Below are 10,760 nucleotides of genomic sequence, written 5' to 3' on the forward strand. Positions count from 1 at the left end.
ATTCAATCGATCAATGCAAGACTAGGGGAATATGTGGACAAATTCTTGCAACCCCTAGTACCTAACACTAAAGCTTATCTACGTGATACCAAACATTTATTACAAATATTAAAATCTCTGACCCTGGACCCTAATGGAAGATATCTGTTAGCAACTGCTGATGTTGCTTCACTGTACACAATAATTGAACATAGCGATGCAATAGAAGCATCTAAATGGGCTATGGATTCATTCAGCCATCTCATTTCTAAACAGAAAAGATTTCTTCTTAGAAGCCTGGCCTTTGGTATTCAACATAACTACTTCTGGTATAATGACAATTATTTTCGACAACTAACGGGTATTGGGATGGGAGCTAAATATGCCCCAAGTGTAGCCAACATATTCATGGCAAAATGGGAGGAGGATGCCATCTTTTTAAATACTCCAAAGGAACTGGTTCTATATAAAAGATTCAAAGACGATTGTATTTTTATTTGGAAGGGTGATGAACTGAGTTTAAGATCCTTTTTCCAACGTTTGAATATGAACCAAAAAAATATTAAACTTGAACATCAAATTAGTGAGACTAAAATCCAGTTCCTTGATCTTGAAATAGAACTAACAGCCAATATCATCAGCACAAAAACTTTCTTCAAACCGGTGGAAAGGAACAGCTATATACCAGTAACGAGTTGCCACTATGAGCCATGGTTAATCAACATTCCGAAGGGCCAGTTTATTCACTTACGGAGAAATTGTTCAGAAAATAATGACTATCTTAAACAAGCTCAGTGGATAGGTAAGAGGTTTGAAGAAAAAGGGTACAATAAATGTTTTATAGAAGAAAAAATAACAGAAGTCAATCAAACCTCAAGAGAAGCGCTGATCCAAGATAAAATCAAGGTAAATGATAAAACAGATGACATACCTCTGATAATGGACTTCAGTATACAACACAGGAGGATGGAGAGGATTATAAAAAGACATTGGTCTATTTTAAAAACTGATACTACTTTGGCAAATATACTCCCAGAAAAACCGAGATTCATTTATAGACGAGCTCCAACTCTAAGGGACATCATAGCTAAAAATGTACCCAACCCACCCAAGAGAATAACTGATTTAACCTTTTTTCAGGGTAAAGGATTCTATCCCTGTAAAAGGTGTTATGCCTGCATAAATACTAATCAAAATGGATACAGATGTCAGAAATTTTCTTCAACAAATACTGGACAAGAATTTGAAATAAAGGATTTTATATCTTGCAGGACTGAGGGGGTGGTATATGCTTTACAGTGCTCCTGCTCCCTCCAATACATTGGCAGAACGAAGCGACCAATGTGGAAGAGAATAAGAGAGCATATACAGAACATTAGAAAAGGCTATCCAAAACACAGTGTTTCAAAACATTTTGATAGGTATCATAATAGAGACCCTAGGGGTCTCCAATTCTGGGCTATTCAAAAGTATAAGGCTCATTGGAGGGTTTCTTATAAAGTGAGGGAACTCAGCAAGAATGAATCCAAATGGATATTCCAGATGGGTACATTAGAACCCCATGGTTTGAACATTGAATTCGACCTGAATTGTTTTATTTCTGATTTTTAGAGGTTTTTCAGATTTATATATATATATTTTTATGGTATATATTTTATTTTAATATTTTTTATTTTTTATTTTTATTTATTTTTTGGTCCAATATTCTCATTATTTGTCCAATACCAGTTTTTTCTGAGTGGCAATATTTGGTTCAGTTCTAGCATATAAATAATGGTCATCATCCATTTTTGCAATATTCTATCATGGAATTTTTAGATTTTAATTTTATATTTTAATATTATTTCCCTATTTCTTATATCATATCTTATTTTAATTTTATATATGTATATTTTATATATATATATATATATATATATATATATATATATATATATATATATATATATATATCATGTCATCTTTTTTACTCCGTTTTCCATACATTTATGAGCAGAGCATGTGGATACCCCATTTTTGTGATATCATGGGGCACTGGTCAATTATCAAAACCATTAGAGACAATGCTTTGCCATATACTCCCTCTGTGAGATGTTATACCAATTGTGACCACTGGAGGGAGTTGAAGAATTAAACGTGATTAGAGATATCAATATATATATTTTTTACTTTTTACACACTGCGTTTTTTACACATTGAATCGTGGTTTTGATAAACTAACGATATTCATATGAATTACATGTCTAATAAAAGTAGGTTTTAACAGGATTGAAGTTTATGTAGGAAGCAGAATGATGACAAACTCATGCTGTAGCCATGGCAACCACTCTGCTGTTGTGCTATAAAGCTGAGTCCGTCAGAGCTTGTATTATCCTTGAAAAAGTCACGTGACTGTGATGTAACGCGTGGGAGGAGCCAAGGAAGCTCTGTGCAGATCAGCAGTTTCACACAGTGTACTGCACTGAATCTGCTCCTGTCTAAGGCGGCTGACTGCTATAGTAAAACCTGCATATGCCTTATCATTATAAGGCACACGTGAGTGGATTGAAGTTTGCCTGTGTACCTTGGTATCCTAACTATTGCACAATGATTGTTTTTTTTCTCTTATCTGCCTGTTTATGATTCTCACATTGGTTGTGAATAGAAGCAAAAAACACATTGGTACTATCAATGAGCACCTTAATTAAGCAAGTGTTTTTAAACAGCTTTGCTAGTGATCAAAAGCTCTATACCAATCAGGATTCTACACCTGTATAATTGAACCTTCTGAATACATCCCTATATATTTATTTTTATGTGGATTTTTTATGTGAATTTTTTACACATTTGGTGTCACTAATTTTTTATAATTTTACACTATTTTGATTGCTGGATTTTATAGGAATTTTTACTCACCGCTGGATTTATTTGACTATTTATATTTATTCTTATATATTCATTTTCATGCACATTGTGAAGCGCTTCAAATATCATTATTTACTCCTGCAGAAAGACCACACCTCCCCCATAATGCTCAATCTCTTTCAGAATTTTGTGTCTCTTTGCTGACGTGTTTAACCCTCTAATATTATAAGTCAAAAAATTAACTGTTGTCATATTTAGGTGGGGTCTGTGCCCATGTTTGAAGTTGTATTCTGTGAGGTCTAAGTTGTGTCCTCCCTCCCACTGTCCTATATTCCCCCACCCCCCCTCCACCCCCCCATGTGTGGTTCCTGGGACGTCCTGGACCTGCTCATTTCTCAATCCCCAAACTCCTCAGATGGCTACCACTGTCCTTCTAATTCCAGCCCAGACTTGTATCATGTAGGGGGTTAGCAGGGTAAGTGGAGGGGAGGAGGGGTAACCGGTTTGGGCTAATCCGGGCAGACTTCCGGTGCACTCCTCCGCTCTCCTCTCGTACACTGCCCCCCTTCCCAGCCCGCTCCGGTCCGTCGCTCACGGTCTGTGGGTTTCAGAGTCTTTCATCTGCCGGGGCTTAGAGGTCTCTCACCCCGCTCCGCTCCCGCCTCCTCGATACACTCACACAGGCGCTGCCGTCAGGCCCCTCCCCTCTCACGTGCGGATCACGTCAGCATCACCCTGCTCTGAGATTTTTTATTTATTTGTGATCCTCTGAATGTTGTACTACTGTATGTCCCATTTACAATGTGGTGTAAAAATTGTGCCCTGCAAATAATATGCAGGCTTAAAAATACAATGTTATGTGTGATTGTCCTTTTCATGCATGCTTTTGCAGCCACCTCTTGGTATTGAGTACTGCTGCATTGTTTACACAGTTAACAGATATTCATTCAATGGATGGATTTAGTCCCTGTCTGGTGATGCCTGGGGGTGAAAGGGAGGAGAGAGAGCTTGTGTTTCCCCCCTTTTTCCTTTTCTTTTTCTGTCTTTGTCTTTTCTCTGGTTGTTGTTATCTGTTAGTTTACAATGGGAGGGAGAAGAAGGTTAGATATCCTATTTTAGCACGGAGACCCCCCAAGATCGGGATATTTGAGGCCCCTGGACTCTGGGGATGAGTCTCTAAGTTCATGACCGAGGGGAGATAATTATTTTCAATGATAAGCTGGTATGTGTTTTCAATGCGTTTTGACCAGAATGGATTTAACTACTGGAAATGTACCTGTTAATGTGTTGTTTTGGTACAATACCCTGGTTATGTATGAAAGATGTTTTTTCTGTTTCCTCCTAGAATAAAACTTATAAATATATAACAGATATTCATAAGTCTTTCTCAAGTCTAGTTTCCCCAATATAATTCTATTCAATAGATTTCCTCTGACAATAAACTTTATTGCCATTTTGTCCACATACTTTCTTTGTTGACACTACAATACTAAGTTTTAATACTTCTAAATAAATCTCTGTTTTTAGTAAAATAGCATGAATTTTCTAGTTCAGAAAGCACTGGGCCCAATACTGATTCTTCTGGTAAACCACTGCTAACTTTAGCCCATTATGAATATTCTTCAGTCACAACTAATCTCCCCCCTTTTAAGTTAAACTAGGTTTTGCATCCAAGATATACATTTTCCAGCTCTTTTATACATTTCAGACTCTAAATTGTAAAAAACAAAACAAAAACAAAAAGCTTGGTCCACCCTTGCTTGTCTCTGTATTCTATTAGGTTTTTCCTTTTCCCACTTCTTCTCTCTCTTTTGTCAACAGGCCCTCATTTTTTGACATGAAGCGAAACCAATTAAAACTGTTTTTTTTTCTAAATTTAAAATAGAGTAGTGGTTGATTACAAGGAGTAGAGGGAATATTTCCCAATGAAGACATCTATCTATTCTGGAGAACAGATGGAAGAACAGTCTAGGGAATCTCAAACAATTATTCAACTAGAACAGATATGTGTGAAGCTTTTCTCTCTGATTTTACTGGATTCCACAAAAAAGAAAGAAAGGAATATAGGGAATGTATTCTGATGTAGTATGTGCTTCAACCTTTGGAAAAATAATCTAATGAGAAGTGAAGTGTTGTCAACGATCATAATTTATTGGCTTCATGATAAAACCTATTAGATGACCAAAAAAGTTTTCTGTAGTATAGTCATATAATAATAATGTCACTAATTTAAATGTTAATATTTTATAACCTGTAGACATCTTGGGGTTGATTTACTAAAATTGGTGAGTGAAAACTCTGGTACAGCTGTACATGGTATCCAATCAGCTTCTAACTTCAGCTTGTTCAATTAAAGTGTAAAATCTGTAAGGTGAACTTACGCTGGACCCCATCGCACCCGGTCCCGCTAACCTGGAGTCTGGCAATCATCCCTTCTGACACATCGGATCACCGCTTTGCCAGTCAGGGGATTTGAAACCCCCATGGCTTTCTCTCCTTTTCTCCCGCAGTGACAGGATGGGCTATGCTGGTTCTGGTTGGTTGGCGCCGCTCATGAGATGGCGACGACCAATTAGAATGCTCCTAAATGTTCCTCCTGATAAGGTACATTTTGGAGATTAAGCCAAGGGGGATTCTAAGCCCTGGACCGGTAAGGCGGCTATACAATGTCTCCTAGCAGGTGATTGCCGGGCTCCAGGTCAGCGGGACCAGGGTAGATGAGGAGGGGGGCCAGTGTAAGTTCACCTTACAGATTTCTCTGTAAAGGTGAACTTACCCTTTAAGCTTTGACCAAAATAATGGAAGCAGATTTCTGTGCAGAGTTGCACCAGATTTTGCAATCTCCAGTTTGAGTAAATCATCCCCCTTATCTGTATTGTCATGATTATTTGTTAATTCTAATGTCATTTGATATCCCGGTGAAAACATTTTTACATTTTTGCTTTACATTGCAATTTATAGTTATTGATTGCAAACTCTGATAAAAATGAACTAGAAAATTCAGAGTAGTTTAAAATGCATTCATATAGTTTGTATCCATAATGGGTAGCACTGGATTATGTCCTATACTTAAATGATTTAACAGGGTGAAACTTCAGTTAAAACATTGTCCTTCAATAGTATGTCTTTGCTTTACTGCTGGAATTGACATGCTAGTGAAACTATTGCTGATCTGGAGGTATGTTTTAAGTGCCATATGTATTATCAAAAGTTAGATGACCTTCTTAAACTTAATGTTGAGACCTATTTAATAAAAAAATGAAAGAATCACTGTATTAACATATTTATTTTAAATGAGTAAGGCTTGCAACCCCTCTAATTTCTGTGCAAGATAAAATATTTGAATGTGTATCATAGTATCATAATAATGTTCACTTGAATCACTTGATGTTCATGATACTATGTTTAGCTGCTTACATTATATTTTATAGTGCAACTTTATACATGTAAAAAAAATATTATTATTATTAATTCTAATAATGCAAGTGTTTTTTCTTTATAAGCTTTAGGCACCTAACGTTTGAGTTTTACCTTGGCTTGGAAAACTGTCTTGTCCCAAAAGTCGGTTACCAATTGTTTTGAGGAAATGGTTAAAACTGAGGCATGATGTTGTGAGTGTGGCTAAAATTGGGGCATTTTTTTGGGTGGGTTTAAAAGTAGAAATAGTCAATAAGGTTTCCCCTGATTTCATTTTAAAAATGTGTTCACCTCCACAGTTAACATTTAAGAAAAGAGAGTTGTTAAATACTGTAGTTAAAGTGATATTAAACAATAAAAAAATTATATGTTGCAGTTTACAAATCCTTAAATGTGGCGGCTGCATTCATTTTCTTTTTAACTTTTTTCCCTTTATTTTTACCTGGTAATCCGTAACACACTTCCTGTCATAAGATATCTTTATTCTGGATGTTGAAGCAATGGAGAAAGCTTTGGACAGCAACATTGTTAATCTGGGGAGAGGATAGTGTTCCAGTGAACTTTTTTCAAGTGGTTGCAGCAACTCTTTTCCCTTTTTGGGATAAGAGTTCATAAATTAATAAAAGCTGACCACTGCCAGCACTCCTTTCAGTGTTACATGGTTTATCTCTACCCTTTAATGGTCAGTTTAGCTGGGCAAACTTACTGGTTGGATCACCAGGTGAAAATATGGAAAAAAATAATTTTGAAGTCAGCGCCCCCTGTGATTCAGTTAAGAAAAAGCAAAGTCAAACATAATGAATAGAAGTATGCCATTTGGTCTTCCATTGATTACCATGTTTGAGTGTACAATCACATGATAGAAAGAATGGATTATTTTTTCACATCTTTTTTCCAGAAGACATTTGTGGTTTATAACTTTTTTCGCACAGTATATACTTAACCACTTAAGGACCGAGCCTCTTTCTGAGATTTGTTGTCTACAAGTTAAAAACTGTTTTTTTTACTTAGAACCCCCAAACATTATACATTATTTTTCTAATACCCTAGAGAATAAAATGGCAGTCGTTGCAATACTTTCTGTCACACCGTATTTGCGCAGCAGTCTTACAAGCGCACTTTTTAAAAAAAAATACACTTTTTTAAATTAAAAAATAAGACAACAGTAAAGTTAGCCAAATTTTTTTTATATTGTGAAAGATAATGTTATGCCGAGTAAATTGATACCCAACACGTCACGCTTCAAAATTGTGCCCGCTCGTGAAATGGCGACAAGCTTTTATCTTTAAAAATCTCCATAGGCGACGTTTAAAAAATTCTTCAGGTTGCATGTTTTGAGTTACAGAGGAGATCTAGGGCAGAATTATTGCTCTTGCTCTACCGATCGCGGCGATACCTCACATGTGTGATTTGAACACTGTTTTCATATGTGGGCGCTACTCACGTATGAGTTCACTTCTGCACTAGAGCTCGTCGGGATGGGGCGCGTTTAAAATTTTTTTTTTCCTTATTTATTTTTATTGTTTATTTTTGTTTATACCTTTTATTGTTTATTTTTGCACTGTTATTTTAAAAAAATGTCAAGTTTATTCCTATTACTAGGAATGTAAACACTCCTTGTAATAGAAAACAGCATGACAGGACCTCTTAAATATGAGATCTGGGGTCAAAAAGACCTCAGATCTCATATTTACACTAAAATGCAATAAAAAAAAAAAAATGGGCCTTTAAGAGCCGTTTGGGCGGAAGTGACGTTTTGGCGTTGCTTCCGCCCAGCAATTGCATGGAGATGGGTGGGGCCATCTTCCCCTCACTCGTCTCCATACCAAGCAGGAGACAAGATGCGGAGGGCACCGGATCACAGCGGGAGGGGGGGGGCCCTCTCCCGCCGCCGATAAAAGTGATCTTGCGGTGAATCCACCAAAGCGACCACTTTTATCTTGTAGTGGACCACCCTCTGAATAAGAGGATACTGGGGTTATGGCAACTAGCTGCTGCCATAACAATGATATCCTCCTTCAAACAGCTGATGTAAAACTGAGGCGGGCGGTCCGTAAGTGGTTAAATAGACTACCATTGCTTACATGAATTATTATTTTGCACACGTTTTTTTTATTTACTTACAATATTTGCACTGTATTGGATACTAATATTCTTATCAGGAAGCACGCAATATTTTGCATATATATAAATATGGAAAAAAGCCTAAAAAAGAAAACAAATGCAGCCACCACATCTAAGAATTGGCACACTGCAATATTATAACATTTTGTTTTTGGCTTTAATATAGCCTTAACTTGATTTTATAAGCTGCTCATTTAAAAAAAAAAAAAAAAAGTACCTAAAATTTGGAAAGCAAACGGAGGATAAAGGACTAATTCCATTATTGTCTGCAGGCTTCCTGCAGCTGATCTTTTCCCCATTACTGACTTACAGTGCTTTGTTTGCACAATGTCTCTATGCGGTGATGGCTATCTTGGTAGAGGCAGGGCATTGCTGCCCCACATAAGAGCTGCTCCACTGGTGAATGGTGATCTAATGACCACTGAGGTAACAGTCATAAAGAAGGTAGTTTTTGAGCACCGCAGGTCGCCAGGTACAGCTTTCTCTCCAACACAGTAGTGACAGCACCAAATCCTACTCCAAATCAAGAAAGATTAGATTAGATGATCTCACATTGCATATATACAGCAATGACACACAAGACACATGAATGCCTAGTCACAGAAAGTACACAGAATTTTCCAGGAGGAATTTAAGACAAGGGGTAGGTGCAAATAACATTACTATAGATGTTCCCTATAGCAAATTTTCACTTTTTGTTTCAGTTTTGGTTTAAGCAATATTTTGTATTTATAAATACAGTTTTGATATTAATAATTTATCAAAAACTCGGGGGGGGGGGGGGCATGGCTTGGTGCATGGAGCAGTGAGACATGCACAGCAGCATCTCCCAGTCCCTACAGGCGATTTAGAGATTCCTCACCAGTATACCCAACGATTTCTTGCCCAGATGAGGAGGCAACAACCCAGGAAAGAGAAACAAAATGGCGGCAGTGCTCCGAATTGGGAGATCAATCAATTTCTCACACAGTCATGAGCCTTGCACAAACACAAGCAGCCTTCCAAGTTGGCGCCTGCTTCTTCTTCCCCTGATTTTACGGAGTGCCGACCAGAGCGCAAGGTGAGCTCCCGGGGCCGTACACCTTCCGCTGCAGGGTCACACAGGCTCTCTACATGTTGCAGTAGTGTCCCATAGGCATCTGCATGTTCTAGAGAGGAATGGGACATGGAAGCTTATATAAAAGCTTTGGCTATCAAGCTTGATTTTGAACGCTATGTGAGACGGATTGAAAAGACTTAAAAACAGGAGATAGCTGATTTAAAAAAAGATTTGGGGGTTCACATGAAAGATGTATAACAGATGGCTGATGGTTTTGCACATTCTCTGCAATCCCACTTGGAGACACAGTTATGATCCAGCAATCAATGTACCAACAAGATGATATTGAAAATCGCAGCCAATGAAATAACATAAGAATCTTTGGACTGCCAGAATCTGTCCCCTCCAAAGAGCTAGCTCCCACTGTAACTAAGGATGGGCAGAACACCCCCTGTTCGGTTTGCAGCAAAACTCCCGAACAGGTGAAATACTCTAACCTGAACAGCGAACCCTATTGAAGTCTATGGGAGACAAACAGGAAAAATCAAAAGTGCCCATTTTGAAGGTGTATATGTAAGTAATTGGCCATTAAAGAAGTAAGGGGGTCTGGGTACTGCTTTGGGGACATGTATCAATAAAAAAAATAAAAACAATAATTTTTGCAGAAGCAGTGATTTTAATTATGCGTAAAGTGCAAGAATAACAATGAAAATTTAACCACTTTAGAACCGCCCGCCGCAGTACATCGGCTGTTTGAAGTGGAATACTGTTGTTATGGCAGCAGCTAGCTGCCATAATCCCATTATCCTCTTCAACAGGGGATGGTCTGCTTTCAGATAAAAGTGGTCTCAGTGGCACATTCACCGCAAGATCACTTTTATCGGGGATGGGAGAGTGCTCCCCCTCCCGCCGTGCTCCGGCCGTCTCCGCAGCTATACAGACCCAGTTGGTAGCGGCAAGGACGATCGGGTCCGCTCCCCTCACAGGCTGGATGTCAAGTGAGGGAAGGATGGCCCCCAATCGGCTCCACACCATTGGATGGCAGAAGCGACATCAAACGTCACTTCCGCCCACTGGTCTTAAAGGGGAAATTTGTTGATGGAGACAAGGGCCTCTTCCTGACAACCCTGGGCTGTGGTTGTCGGGGTCTGTGGGCGGGGGACTTATCGGAATCTGGAAATCCCCTTTAACAAGGGGGCCCTCAGCTTCCTTCCCCCCTATGTGAATGAGTAGGGGTATATAGTACCCCTACCCATTCACCAAAAAAGTGGCAAAAAGTAATAAACACAAGAGACAGTTTTTCACAAATCCTTTACTAAAAAATAAAAAAATAGTGTATCTAGATGGAAAAATCCCT

Source organism: Aquarana catesbeiana, linkage group LG10 (genome assembly GCF_042186555.1).
Source record: "Aquarana catesbeiana isolate 2022-GZ linkage group LG10, ASM4218655v1, whole genome shotgun sequence".
NCBI lineage: Eukaryota > Metazoa > Chordata > Amphibia > Anura > Ranidae > Aquarana > Aquarana catesbeiana.